The sequence below is a fragment of the Megachile rotundata genome, chromosome 6, assembly GCF_050947335.1.
Source record: "Megachile rotundata isolate GNS110a chromosome 6, iyMegRotu1, whole genome shotgun sequence".
NCBI classification, from domain to species: Eukaryota; Metazoa; Arthropoda; class Insecta; order Hymenoptera; family Megachilidae; genus Megachile; species Megachile rotundata.
Window position 1 is genome coordinate 4,218,587 of NC_134988.1, and position 23,913 is coordinate 4,242,499.

General features: G+C 34.0%; 1 pseudogene; it reads right to left on the reverse strand.

Annotated features, from left to right (window-relative positions):
* Nucleotides 1-23,399: 23,399 nt before the first annotated feature.
* On the reverse strand, nucleotides 23,400-23,521 carry LOC143264732 (5S ribosomal RNA; annotated as a pseudogene).
* Nucleotides 23,522-23,913: the final 392 nt, after the last annotated feature.

Here is a 23,913-nt window from a genome sequence, read left to right on the forward strand (position 1 = left end):
CTAAATTTTGTACTGGTAAATTCTTGAAATTTTTTTTTCAAAATTTTTGTATTTCTCGGCGAAATATTTGAAAACATTTATTTAATCAAGAGTACAGGTTATTTTGCTTAAAAATATATCTAATGAGTGTAAAAGCTATGTAGTAGTAAATTTAAATAGTTAGAATAAATAAAAAGCTTGTTTACGATTAAGAATTAAATAAAAGGAACTAAAGAATTTGCAATTTTTGGATACTTTAAATCTACAATTTTTATAGAAGAGGTAGTAGAAATTATTACCTAATTATGACTAGTTAAAAGTATATGTAAATGAACGATTGTTAAAACAATTTTTAGAAGAAAATATACAAGTTAACTATATTTTAACGAGTAGATTTTGTTTATTGGCAGAATTAATTAATAATGAGCTACACATTGTTTTTTTACATATACGTAACCTTCAAAACATATACTAAAATTCAAGATGGCGACATCCAATATGGCAGGTCAAAGCTTTATGCTATTTCTGATACTTCTAATTCAAACAATATTTTCGAATGAATTTTTAGAACAGTTTATACTATACATTGTATTGAATCTACCACCGTTACTAAATTCAAGATGGCGTATCCAGTATGACTAATCATTATTCGCTTAATAACTGCTATCATTTTAAAATAAATTTTAAATTAATTTCGCTTAGATACACTTCAGTAGTTTGATTTATTGGTATTCTGCACAAAAGCGAAATTAAAATGCAATTTATATTTATATTTAGTTAAAAATATATTTTTAATTTCGTCGGAACGCAAACTCTTAAATACCTCAATTTAAACATTAACACTAACCTACCGGCATATAATGTTCACTTAATTTGAAACTAAAAATGAAGTTAAAAAATAACTAAATAAATGACGAAACATAAATTAATGCACACATTTATTCTTTATCTTGATGAAAACTAATGCTGATTTCAAGGAATGTATCATACTTTAACAAAATATGTATCTTATAATGAGAAACTTGTGGACTCAAACTTTAAAAATTCAATAATGTATAAATATAAATGTAAATCATTGACCAATAATTCTTTAAGATATAAAAATATTTATATTTTATGCAATCATATTTCACTTCATGATCACTTTACGACGTGCCTTTAAGGAATTGCTAAAGTTCATTTTACGGACCTGAACATCTTGCTATTGGAACAGAAGAATCTACTTTGTCAAATGTTCTTGGTATTCTAGGTCTCTGCGTATTAAACTTCCCAGCAGAACTTCTGACAGAAAAATTTCAAGAAGAGAATGAGGGAAATAAGAATTGCAAATGGAACAATAATGTTTAATGGACTTCATTTTATCATATTGGTTTATTCGAAAAATGAAATGTTCAAATATAACGAGTAACGATTAATTGAAATACGCTAGATTATCGGTTAACTGAGTCGTGATCATGTATAACATAGTTTTAGTTATCTCCGGATTGAATTATTCGTAATAAATATTAATAGTAATATAAGGTCATTTATAATTGCAATGGTTTCTTTCTATTTACAGACATAATCTATTGACAAGAACAGCACATTCATTATAGCAAAATTTCAAGATGAATTTCCATGTGGGGGAAAAAATATTGTAGACTATTTCTTCATAATGTTTAGTATGCAATTAATAATTAATAGATATAACTTTAATATTTTTAACTCGTTTCACTCCCCGCATTGGAGTGTCATCTTCTCTCTCAGAGCATAGACTAGGCCAGCCAATATCCGATTCTCTTTTGTTGTTTTACATGCATACCAACCGAAAAAATATCTCAATCATATCAACTTCACTTATTCAGCACTCCTACCAAACCTCATCATACAACACTATACCAACCCATGTTTTATTGTAAAAACAACCTCACACGTCGAATTTCGAATTTTCCGAATTTTTAAATTTCCAAACTACAAGATTTTTAAATTCTGAAATGTATTCGTTCCTAAATTTCTTTCTTCCTAAATTTCTAAATCCTCAAATTTGCAAACTAAGAAATTTCTGAATACCAAACCTCTATGTTCTCAATCTTTCAAATTTTCAAATTGTCATACCTTCATATTCCCAAACATCTAGATTTGCAACTTACCAAATTTTTATATTTAAAAACTTAAATTTATGAATTTTTGGATTTTTAAATTCTCCAAATTCATTAAATTTCCAAATGATCACATGATTATATTTCATCGTTCTAAACTTCCACGTGCGCAAATTTCCAAATTTTCTACGTTTAAAAATTTTCAAATTTCTAAGTTACCAAATTTTTAAATTATTAACCTTCTGAATAGTTGACTTTTCAGATACCTCCAATTTCCAGATTCCGAAATTTCCCAAATTTTCAAATGCCCCACATTGTTAAACTTCCCTAATTCTCGAACTCATCAAATTTTCATACTTCCAAATTTCCAAATATTGAACATCCACATTCCCAAATTTGCAAGTTTCCACGTTTCCAAATTTCCAATGGTAAGGATAAAATGAGAATAAAGTAGCAAGAAGAAGAACTAGAACGATAACAAAATAATAAGAATAAGAATAAGAAAAATAACAAGAACAAGCACAGGAACAACAGGAACTAGAATAACAATAATAAGAACAGCAGTGGCAATAACGACAGTAACTATAGTAATGATTGTAATAATAGTAATAATAGTAATAGTAGTAATAATAGTAATAGTCGTAATAATAGTAGTAATAATAGTAGTAATAATAGTAGTAATAGTAATAATAATAGTAATAATAATAACAGTAACAATAGCGATGAAGAGGAGAATAGGATGTAACAGCAAGCATACTTTGTTTTACGACACAATATCGTATAAAAAAAATTAACGCTAAAAAACTATTCGCACGTACTCTCGTATACTTCTTTATGACCCTTGTTCGTCTAATGTCATCATCTCAAAGAGTCAGCTAAAACGTGCAGCGAAAGACGATTTCTCGGTTATCATGTTTGTTATCAAACAATAAATTATGCAAAAAATATTATTATTATTATTCTGGTGATAGAATATATGTTTTCTTTGACTTTACCAACTTTTTAAGAGAATTTTACTGTAAATATAATAATCCAAACGTCAGAACGTTTAATACATTGCCAATTATGGTAATGTTTGTTTTTCTAAAGTAACGAAGATATGGTAAAAGCACTAAATATTATACACGTAATATTTCGGTGTAAGTACATTTGGAGGTGATATAAGGTTTTCTAGGGAAAATGTAAAATGAAAGATTTTATTATTAATGTCTTTTGATAACACATAATATACATTTTATAATTTTAGTTAATCAAAAATTTTATTTATTTTTTTCTGAACAGATATTTGCAAACTTATTGTTTTGATAACTTTTGTTCTTTCGTCTATTTAATTATGCATTTATGCATTTTGGTATCTACGAATTTTGAATCTAGGGATTTGTAGATTTAAAGCTTTGGTGTCGCACTGATTTAAAGGTTTAGAGATTTGAGCACTTAGGGATTTTATGATTTAGGCATTTGGAGGTTCAGAAGTCTGAGCATTTAGATATTTGAGTATTTGCGAATTCAGGGATATGTGGATTTAGAGATTTTTAATCTAAAGGTTTAAGAATCTAAACAAATTTGAAACATAGGAATTTCTGAGATTTAAAAACTTGAGAATTCAGGGGTTTAAATACACGTCGATTTCAATGAACTTTTTATATGTTATAGAACTCGATAAAATATTTGACACGTATTTCTTTTTATCGGCAAATATCCACTTTGAAGTGACGAAAATAACCCTTAAATTTGGGGATGAGAAAGCTATTTTCGCAAATATCTCAGGAACTATTAGAGCTAGGTAAAAAATTTAAAATGCAAATTTTTCTCTTTTGGAAGGCCAATAATATGGCGTAAGTGAATTTTTGAAAAATTTGTTTATTTAAAAAATATGTTAAAATTTAATATTATTTTGCAAATTTTTGTAATAAAACGTTGAACAATTTTGATCAAATTTTATCTTGTGATTTGACCGTCCAGGAATATAAAAACCTACAGCCAGGTGTTTGATGACCTTGTGGTATGGAAGTCTAAAAATATAATAATTTAGAATGTCATTTTATATTTTTAAATTTGGAAATCTGTAGACACGAAAATTCGAAAACTGCAGCACTCATAAATGAAAGATTTGAGAATTGGAAGATTATCAAGCTAACATATGTACATTTATGCAAAAGAGCCTGCGTTGCACCCTAGTGTACATTACGATAAGGCGAGCCTGCAGACGCCTGTTATTACTCAACAATTCTTAGCACGAAATTTACTTGCCGCAGTCTCATAACCAGCATATTCACACAATCTCTCATCAGTCGACCCTTTTCCGTCCTTTGTCTAACACAGAAATTAAAAGAACGATGTTTCGACACGCGAGGCGCAGCAATCAAGAAATCGTACAAGAAACTAGTCTTATATTGCAGCAAACCGTAATTCGAAATCTACGATAAGCAATGCTTATTACACCACTTTCAAAAGACTAATCAAACTTTGTATTGTGCAGAATGTTATCAAGATACATATCTGAGACATGACATTGAAGTATGTTGTCAAAACCACTGTGTTGAACATTTCTTAAAACTTTTACTGAAGTAAGCTCATAAACGGGGCAAGTGCGTATACAGGCTATTTTTATTACAATAGCGAAATTTCTCCATTTAGTATGTTTGTTTCCATGTTTTGTTTCACTATATCTCCTTTTATATTTCAGCTAAGAGATACTGCTGTTTGCAGTATAGAGTACTTGCATAATGCAGTAAAAAGCATTTTATAGCAGATTTGTTAATAATTCTGCTCTTGCCACATTGTACATGAAATAAAGTTTCAAAGTATTTTAATTTCAAGTTACGCTCTTACCCCATTTTCGGGGAAAGTGCACAGTAGTTGACATTTTAAACAATTTCCTATCAAGGTCAAAATGCACAAGGAAAATTAAAGTCCTAGTTAATATTAATTAAATAGTAGTAATTGTGCAAAGCGTTCGATACTGGCAGCGTTAAGTATTTACATAGCAGATTGAAAATACTTATGTTTAAATACCAACTTTACAAAAACCAGTCTGCACTTAACCCGCTTCACCTTACTGTAAAATATCTTCGAAGAGTTACTCTCGAGTTATCAAGTACATAGCAAGGTACACTCTAATCGTTCGAAATCAAATTTATTTCTTAAGTACAGACTTATATTCACTTATTTGGAATTCTATTGATTCCAGTCGTTTAATCGTTACTACTGCTGACGTCACCCATATACAGTGTCCTTGCTAACAAAATCATAAAAATTGATAACGAATCGTTAAAGTAAATTACCAATGTTAAATCAACCGTTAAGTCACCTTTCGAACACAAAGGGTTGATTGTAGTTCTTAAGGTTTAAAAGCGAATCTTCGTTTTTGATCGTTAAAACTGTAGTTACACCCGTATCATGAAACAGGCGAATGCCAATAAACGCGTCTGCAACAAAGCAGCAAGTCCATAGAGGGTAGAAGTTGATTTCGTGTAGGAAGAGAATGTTTTCTCGAGAACGAGACGTCGTGAACGTTGTTCCCTTTGACGTAGAACAGGTCGAGAAGATTGATTCGTGGCGACAGGGGTCTGTCGTGTATGTTGTGTTGCACTCCCCCGTAGATTTATGCAGGTCGGGAAAGGAACGCTAGTCGCACGTGCTACCGGAACTTGTGGGTGGAATAATTTGTTAAGGATGCATGCATTCGGGGCCAACCTTTCTGTTTTGTTTAGACGATACAGCCGAAAGTTCCCAGCTACAGGATAACTAGTCGTGCTCGGGTACATCCTCCTGCTTGTACGCTACGTTTATTAGACCATTGAACCCCTGGCGCCCTCTTCATTCGCTAGGAAAGGACGCATTTTACCTAAGCTTCTTTTCTGTGCTTGTTTTTTTAGCGCATGCGACGAAATTTGTTGAAATTAAAGCGAATGTGTTGGATATGAGATTGGGAGGGTTGCTGAATATTGGGCTGCTTGGAGTGAGGATTTCATTGTTTTCAACTTAAATCACTTTTTATGAAAATAACTTTTCGTTATTAATTTTTATGTCCTCAATATCAGGATAATTATGTTGTGATTCAATATATTGATAATTGATGATTAAGTTTGTGTTGTAAATTATGTTAGTATTATGTTTAATCATTATGTTAGTATCGATATACAATTTGTTAATATATTGTGGTTCGATAGATTTGAAATGGAAAGTAGATTGAATATTCAAGAGAATTGTTGGCATGAAACATTGGAATGAAAAGAATTAAAGTAGTGAAAATACTAAATGTTGTAGGGGAGGATATTTTAAATGAAAATAAGTATAACGTTCTTACTGCTTATGCAATACTATAATTTCATAGTATAAAATGCAATATTATAATTTACGATTAAAAGGGATTATTATTTGTAAGTGTAACCGTTCTTTCCATTATAATTTGTGACGGATCGGTGGGGGAAAACCCGAAGGGGGTTCCCTGGAGTGGGGGCAGTTAGGGAAAACGGCCCTCCACGCACCGATGCTCACACCCACGGACGATTTCTTTAATGGGGCGCCAGTGCTAATGCACTCGTCCGTAGTAATCGCCCTTCCGGCTGCTCTGTCGGGAGCGGGAATCAGAGGGGGTCAGAAAAAAATTAGTAAAGGACCCGCGAGTTTGTATCCAACAAAGGAAGAATGCTTTTATTTGAGCCCCAAGTAGGCCACGTAAGCAGAACAAAGAATTCGCGTGGGCCCCACGCGTTACAAGCAACGGTCGAGGAATAAGGGTCGACTCGCCAATTGCGAGGGAGGCTTTCGCGGCGCGGGGGCTCACGGTACGCGCGAGTACAGAAAATATAGAAATACAAAAAGAACGCTGAGGTATTCGCCCGCAGGGAGCACGCCCTCTCAGGGGTCGTGGACAGCAAGGGGACGTTGGTCCTAAATACCCAAATACAGCGAAAAGAAAAAGAACTAGATTAGAGGGGACAGTGTCGTGTAGACTGTCCGCGGCCTCTAGGGTCCTCGTCACTGGGGCCAGGGGTCCTATCGCCCTCGCCCACGCGCAAATGAATAATGAAAACAAAAAGAAGGGTAAGGAGAAAGCTCCTACCTTTTGGCGCAGTGGACTCCACAAAAACAAATTCCTCGGTAGGGCGGCGGCGACGAATAATCCACAGGCACACAATTCACACGCGCAATACAAAAAGAAGCAGGAAACGGAACGCACTACAAAAAAAAAAGAAAGGAAAACCGAGACACCAAACACGAAACGCGGATACGCAAAAAAAAAAGAAGAAACTTTGGAATATAGCGGGGACGGTGGCGAAAATCGGCTCGGTCTCACGGCTGCTCGCTAGTTTCTTCTCCTCGAGATCTTCTTCCCCGGTTCGCGGAATTCCCCCACCCCGAGGATTTCGGCGTCGAGGATGGGCCATTCCGTGGTGACGTCTGGTGGCCAGGTCCTGGGGCCCTCTCGAGGTGGCAGTTGGGGGTGGCTTGTCCCCAGGCCTGGCGTTCCCCGGTGGCGGCTGCCGGTCGCTCCCGCGGAGGGTGACGGGGTGGCACCGCGACCGGACAGCCGGGGTCTTCTTTGGTGGACCCATCCCGCGCATCCGTCACTCAGGGAGAGGTTCCTCCGCGACCGGGGACGACGACGGCTCCTTCGGTGGTGGTTGGAGGCAGCAAAAAAAGGGGGGAAAAGGGTGGCGTCCGATATATAAAAAAAAAACTCGAAAAGGGAAAAGAAAACACGCACACACGCTCATTCATCCATACGTGCCCCAGCGGCGAAGGGGGTTCGCTTGGGCGGAGGAGTGGGGTTGGCCATTCGAGGGGATTCTCGTAACGAGGCGTAACCAAAGAAAGAGAAAAAAGTCAAACACCAGATGAAAATACGCCTCGTTACAAATTTATTGATGTTTCAACCGTTTTAACTGATTAAAGAAATGGTGATCATGCTGAGTGAGAAATTAATTACGTTAATTCAACAGGTATTAAAAAGATTAAATTCTTCATAACCTGGAAATGGAAAAAAGCTTGTTGTAATGATACGAAATTGAATGATAAGAAAATATAAATAGATTGTTTTTTAATTCCGCAGTTGATTGAACTGTTTTATCTTAACACCGCCTTTTGTTTAAGAAAATATACTACGTTCGGTGCTATACTTAGCAAGTGCAGTCTTGATGAAAACAATGAAATAATAATTATTTTTTCAAATAGAGTTCAAAGCCTATTGAGTTTACAAATTTAAGCATTTAAAAATGTTCACTTCTGACATTTTCTTTTATATGGGATATCCTATCTAACTTGATAGCCTTGAATATTTTACTTATTTTTCATAAAAGAAAAATTTTAATTTTGAGGAATTTGAAGATTTGTAAATTCGAAAATTAGAAAATATGGGCTTTAGAATTTGAGAATTTGGGAAGTTGCAAATATCAGAATTTGAGAATTTGGAAATTTTTGTCGTTCGTAAATTTAAAAATTTAGCAAATTGCAATTTTGAGGATTTGATAATTTGAACATTTTTAATATTTGTAAATGAAAAAATCCAAGAACTTAGAAATTTGTGATTTTGGAGATTTGTGAATTTAGAAGTTCGATATTTTGAAGATCTGTGAATTTGGGGACTTTTAACGTTCGTGAATTTCGAAATTTGAAAATTTAAAATTTCGCAATTTTAGGAATTTGAGAATTTGGGAATTGTTAACGTTTGTATATTTGAAAAATTTAGAAACTCACTATTTTTAAGAATTCAAACAATTAGGAATTTTTTATATTCGTAACTATAAAAATCTGAGAACTTAGAAATTTGTGATTTTGAAAATTTGAGAATTTGTAAGGGCAGAAATTTTTGATATCTGTGAATTTGGAAATTTAAAGATTTAGAACTGGGGGATTTAGCAAATTTAAAATATGACTTACTTAAGATTACTTTCTTAAGATCTGTCAAAAACGTAATCCATCACTATGAACACCTGTTACAATAAAATTTCCACCGCTAAATTTTCTCCCCGCTGTTACACAGTGTCTAGCAATTATCAAATTTTTAGCAATCTTTTTGTATTCTAGGTCATGCGAAGGTTATAGTACTATAAGTTATCGAATTTTTCCTAGTCTGAGCTATTATGCCCTGATAAAGAAACTATGTTATTTCTTTTAAAAAATCCTCGATAACTCGGATGTCTCGTAAAAAGTGATCTTGAGAACAATTTCTGATCTACAATAATATTCGTCACCTCGAACAAATTTATGTCTTTCTCTAATATTTTTCTCTGTTATAAAAAACCAGTAAGACATGCAAGATGCTGAAGTTAGGTGGAACACCCCGTACACAATTAAGCTAGCGGTTGTGTACCTTTAAAGGTTATTTAGTATCATTTTATATCGTTCTTTTCGGTATCATGAGATTAGGGTGAACGAAAGGAGAAATGATTTTATTTTCCTAGCTCTTTGGCCACTCTAAATTATCCGTTATCTTCATAACTTGGATACATTTATTCTCCGCTATCTCTGCCACTTCGAGCACCGTTCTTTATGGTAGCTTAACTGAACTCTAAACTGGACTACTACAATTTCAGTTCTATTATTATATTCTTAGTTGCAGGACAAAAGGACTGTCATTGAAACTTAGACAAATTTTGAAGTTAGTGATGACAAGAAATATTTTTGAGGGAGTTTATTACAAATTTTCAAATTGAGGGTTTAATGGGATAACGTTAACCACAAAAATTCGCGATTACTGACGGATTTACGATCACAAAAGTCGTACGTTTTGGCTACAAATAAGTTAGTATGAAAAAATAGGTAATTAAAAGGTTTTTAGAGATAATTTGATTTTGTGAAATTTGAGTGGAAAAATAATAAATACGAGATGTGCCTATTAAATAACGAAACTGACGTTGTAAAAAAATTTAATTTTAATTTCATTACTATTTACTTGTTGCCACCTTCAATATACACCCCTCCTCTATCTCTATAACGTTTCATGCGAATCCTCCATTGTTTGAAACAGTGCTAGAAGTGTTCTTTTATCAGCTCCTTCAGGACGCGTGCTGCTTTCTCTTTTGCAGCTTTAACGGACTCAAATCTTGTTCCTTTAATGTAGATTTCACCTTAGGAAACAGATAGGAGTCACACGCTGTAAAATCCAGTGAATAAGGCGGTTGGTCTAACACTGAGATACTGTACTTGACTAGAAATCTCGCGACAGACAATGCAAAATGTACTGGCGCATCTTTCGATTCTTTGTCAATTCCTATAGTTTCAGCAATCGCACGAACACTTAACCGACGATCACATTGGACCAGATTACCAATTTTTTCGATATTGTCATCCATTTTGAAGTGAGATGACGATCCGGGTGTAAATCATCTCAGGAGATATGAAGGTTATCTCCATTCTTTAAAATGGAACGGTATATTTTTTGGATATACTTCCGAATGAAACCCATCGAATTGAATGCTGACATTGAGTGCGTTTATACAACTTTTCATGAGAATTCCATATCTGTTTTCAAAATTAACGGGTCTCTGACGGTTCGTGAGATATTCGTATTTTAATGTTTGAATTGCTTCTATAATTGTTCATGGAAACACTAATGCAAAAGTGAAATACACGTATCAAAAGCTGACCTAACTTAACCTAACTTAATAAAACTTAACCTACCCTAACGTCATTAACACGCTGAACACGACGCCGATTTGCTCTGCTTTACGCTTAGCCGACAGCGAGTGAATACTTGCCGGCGCGAGCGCGATATTTGTGATGGGGAGAATAAACAGAGGATTATTTTCTTTTACTGTATTATGTTCCTTTTGAACTAGAGCAATGATGCCCTTACAAGTAGAACTGTATACACACTTGAAAAGACTGGAGGAAAGGTGCATAAAAGGTGCTCAACGTGTTAATATTGGAATTGACTTTAAATGTGAATATCTCGCGAATCGTAAGAGTTCTCATGAAAAGTTGTATATGCACATAACATTTCAGCACCCAACTCGATGGGGGTTATTCGGAAGTACAGCCTATTTTTTCACTTATATTCTGATAGAGTATTTCAAGGGGAATATAATAATCAATTAGGAAAGTCATTCATAATCCAAGTCGAGAGCAATTAAGAAGAAGAAGAATTTGGTCGAAGTGCAAATTCCTCAATTCCTAAACTGCTGAATTCCTAAATGGCTAAATTGCTAAATTCCTAGATTCCTAAATTGCTGAATTCCTAAATAGCTAAATTGCTAAATTCCTAGATTCCTAAATTCCTAGATTCCTAGATTCCTAGATTCCTAAATTCCTAAATTCCTAAATTCCTAAATTCCTAAATTTCTAAATTCCTACATTCCTACATTTCTAAAACTTCTCAGTTTCTTAAATTCCAAAATTTATTAAATTTCTTTATCTTCTGACTCTTTTCATTTTCAAAATCCCAAATTATTAAATATTCGAATCTTTTTTCGAGTTTGCTAATCTTTAAGCTTCAAAATTTCTTAATTTTTCAATTAAGCACATTTTCTGTACTCCGAAATTTCTAAAATTTGAAATTCATAGATTAAAGACAATTTTTATTCTTTATTAATTACTTTTACTTTTTAATTCGTTTATTTTTGTACGTATAATATTAATTAAATAACTAATTAATAGTTATGTATACTGTTGTTTTACGTCAAAATATAGCATGATGGAGAGTTAATATTTAATCACCTAATTTAGGTAATTACCAAAGTTAGTTAATTATAAATTTATCAAGCAATGCGGATATCTGTATTTCAGACAAAAATAGCAGCATAATGTAATTCAAATGAAATGGAATAACAGCAACAAGTATAATTATCCCTTAACGGTTACACTTCGTCAAGACGACATTCCTCACATATTGGGACGTTCGAAACCCTAACCACTAAAAATGTTTCTTACAAGAAGCTACACATTGTTTTAACTTAAAATAATTATTAATAACCTTTGGAAGTTATTTTAACATATTTCACAGTTGATTTCAGTGTTACGTACGCCGATGATTTCTATTCCTTGGAGATGAATATTCAAGAATAATCGAAGACCACCGCAAAGAGAAAATTTAGTCTTGCCTAGCTTTCCCAGTTACCAGGGTTTCCTTATTACGCTTTGCTTGAGAATATCGGACCAATCGCGTTGATTCATTCCCACCGTTTTCACCACTACTCGTTTTCTACCCATTTTTTGGGTATAAAAAGGGTTATGGAGAAGACGCCTTGGTCCCATTTGATTTCTGAACGTCGTCTAACGTGGAACCTCTGTCCAAGCACCGTTAGAGTCATCGCGTTGAATCAAAAGAAGTCATTTCGAGCAAGATCGGGTTAGAGTCCCCTTCAAGCATTAATAACCATACAGTACCTATAGTTTACTGTTAGGCATTCTTCTAAAGTACTTTTGCGTCCCCGTTTCGCTTGTTTTTCGTTAAAACTAGGCAGGATTAGATTCTCGCTTTGCCGGAGTCGAAACTATTCAAACTCAACGTAAAGTAAATTCAAGATCATTCTTGTTATATCACTTTAACCGACAAATACACAGGACCATTTGTAATACCGGTTTTGGGAAAGAATATATTTTCAAACATTTATTTTAAACTTAATTTTGCCTTTTGTTAATTATAACTAAAGTCCTAACAAACCCACCAGTCGGTATATCTAAGCCGCTCGAGGTATACTGGCATATCTTTGTTACAAGCACAAATACTAACATTTCCTGTGACTCCCGGCGTTAGCCATACGTCGGCAAGTTCACATACCATTTCCTGGGGCACCCGGCGTTAGCCATACGTCGGCTCATGCCCGCGTCTATTTTCCTTTTCTGCCCAGGTTAAGTAACAAACCTGAGTTAGCCTAGTAACACTGCCTTTACCAAAATACAGCCCCCAGCCACGCGGCTGTGACCCCTCCGACTGTTACATACTTCAGTAACGCCGAGTAACGCTGTCCCGAATGAATAATTAGAAAATATCGATTTGCAATTATTTTTATATATGATACACTTCCATACAGAAACAGAAAAATTGTGTATTCATAATTTTAAGCTAGTGAAACTATAAAAATATGAACATGGTTTCGTGAAAAATTAAGATAATAATACATATAACCTGATATCGGTTTTTGACTTTTGCAACTATGTTTCACTTTAAAAAACCTGGAAAAATTACGGATTAATAATCATAAAGCACGTCTACTGTAAAAATATAAACGTGATCGCTTGATAATTCCTGTTTAAAAAATTTAAATACAAAAAATTTTTTTTAATATTTTTAAACTTTCAGAATTTTTTTAAAATTCATTTCGCGTTTGAAAATTCTGGGAAAATTAAAAAACACGTAAGCTATAGAGTAGAATATCCCTGATTTTTTTCAAAATTGTTGGTATGGTACAACAAAAAATATAAAGCTTAAACTATAAATTACGTTTCGCCTTGTAACTACCCTTCAAGTACAGGTAGCTTGACAGTTGGCAAACATGATTTCCTTCGAACAGTTTATTCACGTATATGTTTATGGATTAATTCGATCTAAAGGCACTTTTGAGATCCAGCTATACCCTTTAAACGTTGAATGTGAAAATAAATTCAGAAACGCGAAAGAATTGAAAAATGCCGGTTTACACAGAAAAATTCAGAATTTTTTTGATTTTAGCTGAATACTCTTCAGATATAACAGTTTGAGGAAAAAAATAGTAAAAATACCAGGGTTTCGAAAAACGTAATTGCTCAGAGTTTCAGGAATAAAGTGGCTAAAATTGAAGCCAAATTTGCTGGGGTCGTTTCGTACTCAAGCGTGATCGTTAAGCGTTGAATAATGAAATTTGAGCAAATATTATTATGCATTAAATTATAAATAGGTAAATGAAAATTCTAATCGCTGCTGCTTATAATTGAAAATTCTAATACTGCAACATGCAGTATTAATTATATTTTCTAAGGTGGAAAGATGAAATTACGCATTTTAAACTTCATCTCACTGTGGTTCAATATACTCAAGACGTTTAAAAAGAGCTATAGAGTATAATAAAAAAGTTTGATGCTTATTAAAGAAGTTTCGTAAATAATTTGAAGAGGTATTTTATACGGGATTAAAACTCTAAGTTTATTATTTAGTTTAGCCTCGTTAAAATAGGTATAAACTTTTTTTACTTGAAACATAGCCATATCACTATCTGAAAAACTAATTGTATTTTTTAATACGTGTCCACTGAATATTTTGCGCAATTTTTTATTGGGTATATTTATACTTCTGAATGCGAAGTGCACTTCATTATTAAAAATATACTTCCTAGAAGGACTAAAAATTTTAAATTAAATTTTAAAACAAAGAACTAAAAATTTTCGGGGAAAGTATACCGAATTATTATAATATTTAAAATTTTAATGTTCGTGCTTCGCAATTGTATTAATACAATCAGGATTCATTAATTTTAATTTTAATGGTCATTGATCGGACCATCGCTTTAAATGTTGCAACAATGTTAACATTTTTGATATTGCTTATGCAATATTCAGCAACAATCGTATACTGTTTAATTATTCTTTTTATGGAGTATTTGAATCTGCATTCTGATTCTTGAAAATTTAATGATTTAAAAATATAGAAAAACAAAAATTAGAAATGTAGAAATGTAGAGACGTGGAAATATAGAAACGTGGAAATGTAGAAACGTGGAAATGTAGAAATGTGGAAATGTAAAAGTGTAGAAATGTAACAGTGTAGAAATGTACAAGTGTAGAGATATAGAGACACAGAAATTAGAAATTAGAAATTTCTTGATTTAGAAATTTGAAAATTTGAAAATTCAAAAATTTACTCATTTAGAAACTTAAATTTGCAAAATTTATAAATGAAGAAATTTAAGAATATACTGTTACGTCCCGGATGGTACCTTTGCTGATATCAATATGAAGGTCCGGAATCGCTCTTGAATTGACAATCTTTTAGACCACGCGGTAAGTGCGCCCGTCGTATGTCAGGGATCCCAGGGTGTACAAGTATGACACAGTACTTACCCGAAGCTTCCTCCTTAACTTTTACAATAGATTTCTCGTCTCTGATCCTTAGGTAGTAGATCTTTCGCTGTGATCTTCTTCACAGGTATATCAATAGGTAATAACTGATACTTTACTTCGCGGATAACTGGTCGCAATGTAGGGGCTAGACAGGGTAGGTATAGGGTGCGTAGGATCTTACATAATTGGTATCTACGACCTCCTCGTCTTTGTCTCCCCATGAGCTGACTAAAGATGCAAAGGCATCAAACACATCATATGCGCACCGTGCGGCTATGTCACGCACCACCGTGGCGATGTGAATTTCCTATCTCGACTTCACAATATAATGAATCTCGTGCGGCTATGTCTCGCACCACCAGATCCAGCGTAATTGAGTATACGCATTTTAAATAATCAAAAGCTCTTAAAGAGATTTCGGGTTTATAGGAAATGATTAAAGGCGAAAATAACTAAATATAAAATATATTCAATACTAAAGATGATGCCGGAATATAAACTAATACAAATGAACTTATAATTGTAAAATAAATGAAACGCGTAGTGAGGAGTTGGTAGGAAATGGGTGGAATTGGGATGGGAACTATCAAAGTCCAGCACGAGGGGATCGAACCCTGTGACTAGTCGGACTGCTACTGTTCGCGAAGCTACTCGAACTGGGCTTTTTATATTGCCCGGTGGTGTCAGAAGAGAAGATAAAGGGAGATTAGTTACGATCTGTTATTGTCTAGAGATTGCGTGATGTAAATAGAGGTTCGCGGAATTAGATAGGGATGTACGTAGCAGGATGCTTAGGTTAAGATAAAGGGTGAACTTGAAGACCTAGGAGTAAAGGAATGTGAAACTTATGCTATCTTATTTATAACGTACGCGGGACTTGTCTTATACTAATTATGTCAGAAACGCAGTATACATATATGTACTTAATAATAATAATAATAATCCTTAGACAAATAGTCCTTAAGCAACTAGATCAAACGTCGTCGCACGACGTCACAATACAAATATAGAAATATAACAATTTGAAAATGTGAAAAGTGAAAAATTAAGAAATCTGAAAATTTAGAAATTAAGAAATTCAATAATTTGAAATTTTAAGAATTTAAAAATATAGAAATTTGAAAATATGAAAATATAAAAACTTAAAAATGTTGAAGTTTAAAAATTTAGAAACATAGAAATTAGAAAATTTGAAGATTTACAAATAAAAAACCTTACAATCGACACTCCATCTAGTACTATACTTTGCTCTCCAAAAACTGTTATTGCATATGTCGATACCGAAACACTAAGGGATTTAGAATCCTTTTGACTGGTTATTGGATTATTCAGGACTGGAGTGTCTTTCAGTCCCGAACAAACGCAAGGAAATCTTGAGAGGTTCTTTTCTTTCGTTACTCAGCAGTCAATGCGTTTCCCAGACATCGGTGTAAGCCGTCTTTGCGACACGAAAGCCACCAGATAATCATGAATAACCAATTCATTTTCGCGACATTGAACGCGTGTCAACTGGCTGGTTGTAACGCGGAAATAGCTTCAGTGACTCTCGTCGTTCGAGGATCCATCCGAAGAGCACTTGAATAGTTTATTAGCGGTGGAACATTGCCCGGATTAGCTTTTATTTCTCCCGTTCTTGAAACGGTACCCTTCAACTCACTATCGGAACTATACAGGGTGTGTTATTGGGACTTCTGAGTCGTGATTTAAGCGAATATCAACCCTCTCTTAACCACGCGCGGATATACAAGATACACGGTTGACCTCTTACAAAATAATTACAAATTTGATAATTATACAAATGAACGTTACAAAGATCTGCCATTAAATTGTGCATAAAAATTCGCATAAAATCCTCTTACTTATTGACATTTATTCTTATTGAAGAGAAGATGAAAATAGACTGATATCAAAATTAAGGTGAAGTGGGGTAAGTGCAGACTGGTTTTTGTAAAGTTGGTATTTTCAATCAGCTATGTAAATACTTAACGCTATCGATATCGAACGCTTTGCACAATTATTACTATTTAATTAATATTAACTAGGACCTTAATTTTCCTTAATTTTGATTTTGATAGGAAATTGTTTAAAATGCCAACTGCATTTTCCCCGAAAATGGGGTAAGAGCATAACTTGAAGTTAAATACTTTGAAACTTTATTCCATGTGCAATGGGGCAAGAACAGAATAATTAACTAATCTGCTATAAAATACTTTTTACTGCATTATGCGAGTACTCTATACTGCAAACAAGTACTCTTAGCTGAAATATAAAAGGGGATATAGTGAAAGAAAACAAGGAAACAAACATACTAAATGGAGAAATTTCGCTTATATTGTAATAAAAATAGCCTATATACGCACTTGCCCCGTTTACGAACTTACCTCACTTCACCTTAAGTGAAATGAACGAACACAAACAGAGAAGTTATAAAATGACACAGACACTACTGAAAAAATCATATAAATTATTAGGTTGTTCGGAAAGTAATTTCGTTTTTTCTCAACAGAGGATTTAATTGTATTTTTTTACAGCTACCTTCACATTTAAGCCGCAAATCATTATACATTTTAACAACTGATATATCAAGGCCTTTTTATGAGAAATTTCCATTGATTCTATGCAGTAGTTTTTGGTTGGTGCCCCATTAAATGTGAAAAGAGAAAAGCATATTTTACTTTTTTACTATCGTGAAGGTAAAAATGCTGTTCAAGCAAGAAAAAAATTGTCAGACGTGTATAGAGAAGACGTATTAACAGAACGACAGTGCCAAAACTGCTTATTATTATTTATTCCGATCACTAAAGAATTTTTTAAACGGTACAACCTTCACTTCAAACGAGGAGGTGAAAATTCACTTGCATCAATTTTTTGCCAGCAAGGAACAAAAATTTTATGAACGTGGAATTATGTTACTGTCAGAAAGATGGTAAAGTGCATTGGACCAGAATTGACAATATGTAATAGAATAAAATATTTATTCATTATAAGAAAATCGTCTTTCGTTTCATCGAAAAAAAAAAAAAATGAAATGACTTTCCGAACAACCCAATAGTACTGTCGTTCTTATCTGTTTTCAATTTTCTACAAATTTTTAAGAATGGCATTCGAAAACAAAATAATTATTCATATGTGACAATATTCTTCTAATTATTAAAGTATGTTTACCTATTTTCCTACATTGGACATTCTTTACAGGATCTGTACAATATTTATCATGTTCACCGAAATGGATCACAGTTGTGACACGTTGACACGGGTAACTCACACGATAAATCGTAAAATGGAGAAATCTACGATGCGAGACATCTGGTAGACAAACAATTAGAACGAAGTCGGTGAAAATGTAAGGCAAGTGTAATAGGTTCGGAGTACGGTCAGACAATCAGAACGAAGAGTTGATAGAACACCAGGCAGGCAGAACTGTACCGTTGAGTGGTCAGACAAATAAAATATGCACAACAGGTAGTCAGACAAGTTGTTAACAGTAGAGTACAGAAGAATCTCGATATGAGCAAATCTTTCGGATCTGAAGTTTAGTTTGTATGGTATAATTCCTACATTGATTGAAGTTTAGTAGATGTAGAAAAGAACAGCAAGCAAAGGAATCGACCGAGCGTACAGAACCATAATGTATCGGTGAAATACCAACGCAAGAATAAAACTTTTATATTCTTTATTCTTTTATCATGAAATTTTTATTAATGTGGGATCGGTTTATTCGATGTTCATCGAATACGATCGGGCGCGAACGGGCGAGCGGGAAACGCGGACAATTGGCGCCAAGATAATTCGGCGTTACTACGAGTTGGCGCGAAAATTAGCGAGGGAACAAAGAAGCGATTAGCAATTGTTTCGTTTTACGCGGGAATTGGTAACGAATAAGGAAAACGGCGTGGCGTCGCGGGACAGTCCAGTCGTAACCGTTGAAGTAGCACGTTGTTCGAAAAGTTGTCCGAAAAGTTGTAGCCTAAGTGTTTGTATTTGTTTTTTTATATTCCTGTTGATTCTTATACCCTTGTTAAATTATTAAAATTATTGTTATTCCCAAAAAACTTTTTAATTCCGTCAACCTCGATAATTTCCGATCCTACATTAATATATTTGTGATAATGTCGTGACTAAAATGGGACCATATATGATGGAATTCGGAACGTATTTACTTCTAATTTCAGACGTTTTGCCTGTACAGGGTGTTCCATTTAAGTTGACATTCTAAAAAATCTCAAATGCATGTAATTTAAGAAAAACAAACTGACACGTGTCCTTTAGCATTTCGAGTCAAATGGCATTACTCATTTTTTAATGCATGGACGTCTTCGAGGTTATTTCAAGGTTATCTTGTCTCTTTTTGACATAAGTCCATATTTCTTGTTCCGGAATTATATTCTACGCGAAGAAATGCACGACTCTTGTTTGATATATTTTGTTGTAAGTACAATAATGAAGACTTAAGACTGGATTATTGACATATACATAATGTGTAAACCGTATCAATAATTGGAACATAAAATGTAATCTCTTTCACTAATTGCAACGGAAAAGAATGCTCATGAAATGTATGATAAGTGAAGAATGAAATTAATTTCTGACATTGTTCGGAAACAAATATAACAATTAATTATCCCAAGCAAATTATAATAATATGTACATTTACGAATAATTGAATAGATACAGTAAATTAAGCAGTGACATGAACATTGATTATATTTACGTAAAATAGAGTCAATAGACTCATGTCAATATTAGGAAACAATTTTGGAGCATCGATTATTGATCCCTGTAATTATTGAATTTACAACAAGAAATATTTAATATATAAAATTTCGTTCTTGGAGTCTATAATACAATATAAATTAAGTAGAATTGATTGTAACCTAACCTATAATAAAAGTTGTGTGAAAGAAGTATTAAAAATATAGAAGTGAATAACGCATTGATATTATAAACAATTCAACACGATTTTTCATCTTTGCCGACTGTTACAAGTGCAACGTCTCATTTTCTTTTCATCCGCCATTCTTCTTTGCATTCGAAATTTAGTATCGTCAATTAAAGCAGTAAATTTAATCCAAATTATATTGCATTTGCCCTCATCTTAAACAGAATAATTTAAAAGAGAATTAGTAAAAGATTGATAACAAAGAAATAAAAATAAAAGACTTGCATTGGTATTGTCTCACGAAAATACCTTAACCCAAATAACAACCGTGGTGGTAATACTCGATATTAAATTTACAAGGCCTCGAATTTTTTTTGGAAAAAACAAAATTACACTTACCCGCGCAAACATTGCAGCAGGCGCACATACCGGCGCGCTCCCACGTTCATATGTATACCTGCATATACACGGCACACATACACACGAACTCAAACACACAAGAGGAAACGTAAATTCAACCTTCTCAGACCAAAGCATTTTTTAAAAATTTAGCAATGATACCGGTAAATGTAGAGACACAAACTTTTTTACCCAACAAACGTATTAGTCGCGGATCGGAGTAGTAATGACGTTTCCTTAACTCTTTTCGTTCAAATTCCAAAGTTTGATCCATCAGTTCATAGGGAACAAAGAATCGGCGCCATTTGAAACTTCGCATACATTTTGTGGGCAATGTGAGCTTAAAAAAAAACCTAGGCATAATCATTACAATACTTATTGACAAAGATACCGTAACTTTTGTAATGTGAGCAAAAAACGCCGTTTTTTGACGTTTTTTTACATCAATATTAAGCATACAAAAAAAAAATTTAATCAAAAACTGATATACCCATCGTAAAGGGTATATTCTCCGCTTTCTGGAACCGTATTTACAATTTCTGTTCGATGGTGGGTTCATGAGATAATGACTATCAAAGGAAAAAGCGTCATTTCGGCTTTGGTAGCTCATAACTTTGCGACCGATCGTCGAAACGAACTTCATGGACGTGAAAATTATAGGGGAAGGAACAAGGAACAGCAGTCTAGAAGTGGCATTAATCAGAAAAATTTTTCCATGTCTTTACAAACCTTAAAAAAAAGAAAAAAAATTCTAAAATTTTTTCATCGCGATTTTTTGTATATTTTGTTAATGATAATGGGCTCAAAAAATTTTTGAGATAAAGAGTCGAAAACTAGAGACCTGAAGCTTCGAAATGACTATTCTCGATGTCTTCTGTGATGAATTTCAACGGAGGCAGAGCAATTTGAAAATGACCTAAAAATTTAAGGAATTTTTCTGTTCCCTTAATTTTTTTGACTAGTGTATTTCTCGACGAGCAGACTTATATCGCGATTAACTTTTTATGACTCCATTTTCTTCTTGAGCGCAACGATGATTTCAAAGGGGCATACTCTATTTTTTATAGTGGAATTACATATTTTTTCTTACATCAATCTTTTCAGGACATTCTGTGTATAAACGTATTAAAGTATAATTTTAAAAAACCAACATTTTGTGTGAACATTTATGAATATTTGCTTTTGTTTAAGAGTTATTAAAATAGCACAGATCATGTGTAGATTACTAGGTTACTAGCGATTTAGGAATTCAGGGAATTAGTATGCAAACTTGAAAATACAGGAATTTGAGGATTCAGAGATATACAGGGTGTCTCACAATTCGTGTAGGTCCCTGAAATGGGGGGTAGCTGACGTGATTCTAAGCAAGATTTCCTTTTGCAAAAATCGGGTTTGAAGCGTCGTTTTTGAGTTATTAACGAAAAACACGGACCAATCAGAGCGCCGGGATTACGCGCGCCGAGAAGCGGGAGCGAAAGCTTCGAGCCGGTCGCCGGAGTGCGAGCGCGGTCAACTGAGTTTTTCTCGGAACTGTCTTAATGTCTAATAAGAAGTCTTTACATCGAAACTCAGTTAAATAACGAACAGAATAATTAAAAGTAATGTTCATTTATTCATTCCTCATGAAGGAGGATCGGAATTAGTTATGTGTAATTGACACAAAGTATGCAAATGGAATTTATTGAATACTGCAATTCGTTAACGACAAGGAATGTGACATTAAATATCGAAATTTTTTTGTTTTATTTCCGACAATAATATTGGCCAACGAATTTACGTATTTTAATAGGAAATACTTATTCTGTTTGTGATAAAAAAGAGTTTCAATGTGAGATCTAACAAATGTATTAACGTCTCTACTAATTTACAGGAAATTTATTAAAATAAGACTCACCCACTCTTTGAAAATAATCCTGTTTGTTAATAATCCGAGAGTGAAAGTGATGGGGTAATTGCCACGGGGTCGTCCTGCCGATGTTGACCTGTCGCAGACATTGGCACCTTATAACACAGCTGGTGGCACTCACATGTCACTGCACTGTCTTTATTTCGAAACACTTTTGTTTTCACTTTCACTTTCTGGAGAATCCCTGGTAAAAGGTATTGTCCCTTCCGATGCCTCCGAGGGTGTCCGAAAGGGGCCGATTATTTTAATATTGTCCTGGACTGCTCCTGTGATTAATAATAATCCCCCAAGATCCATGTTGAAAACTGCAGGTGCTGTGAAAAGTCCTCAGAATTTAGATTATGCGGCCGTATAAACTTATACGGGTGCATCTCGTTCTCTTGAAGAATTCGATGTACCGCGGAGCGATGCATACTGAAATAAAATACAGAAATGTATTAATAAATGAAGAAGGATACTTTAATATTAACGTTTAAATACTATTAACATTACTTACCCTAAACGGCGAGCGACGTCTCCTATGCTTAGCGTTCCATCTTCATGGAACTCTTCGACTACCTCGCGTTCCTCTTGCACTCGACGTAAAAATATAAAAAATATAAAATTCTGCGTTAGTCCTTTGTAGAGACATTTCGATGGCTACTGTCCGGCAGCTCTCACGAAAATGCTCACGGGTCAAACATAGTTTTCTTTCCAAAAACCACTCTGTCTTTACCCACCCCATGGCTCAATATTTTAACAAAAGTGTGCATATTGTTTGAACGACTTCCCCGAGTCTGATTGGTATCTTTAAACGTCCGCACGTATTTTTCGAAACAATCCCAATTATACGACAGGCGATAGCTGCGAGACTCGAATTCACCTGGATTGCCCATTGTCCCATTTAGGCTTGACCGTGCAATAAATTGTGCGAAGGCGAACTAACGAAAAGCTAATTACCTTAGATGACTCTTTTTACCAGACATTAAACATTCTGGTATTGCACACGGTTTTCTGTCCACTGGTCACATATCGTTCGTCAATACCTGGCCAGATAGCACGAAAGTACAAAGCAGTCGGTACGAGAAATGAACTGTTTTACGGCTCCGAACGTTGTTTTGTAAAACGGCTGCTGGTACGTGCTATATGAAAATTTTAATGAATAAAACAAATATATGAAAATACATTAAAAAAGAAAAGCCAACAAGCACGCGGAGTTCCCAAGCGGCGACACCCATCCAAGTACTATCCGCGCCCAACTCAGCTTGACTTCGGTGAACAGACGAGAACCGGTAGATCCTGACTAGTATGGCCGTTGGCTGAAAACTTCAATATTTTATTTCGAACAATTATTGCAAACCTAAATATTAGTAATTAAAGTATATGTAAGAACTTTTGCTGACACATCATCTATCGTGAAGATCATAAGTTATCGACACAACCAATTTAGTACAGTTGAATGAACAGTAAAAGAAGCATTAAAAGAAAATTGGAATAGCATTGATATTATATTTAATTACAAAGGTAATTGAAATTAAGTGGAAGACAATTTTATCCATGTAAAATCAAAATATTTAATACATAATAAAGGATAGTTCTATAAAATTCTACTTGAAATACGGTTCCGAGTAGCACCACTTTTATAAATTGTCAGTAATATTTCTTACGACCACTATGTCAAAACCGAAATCGTGTCAAGGCATAAGTAGACA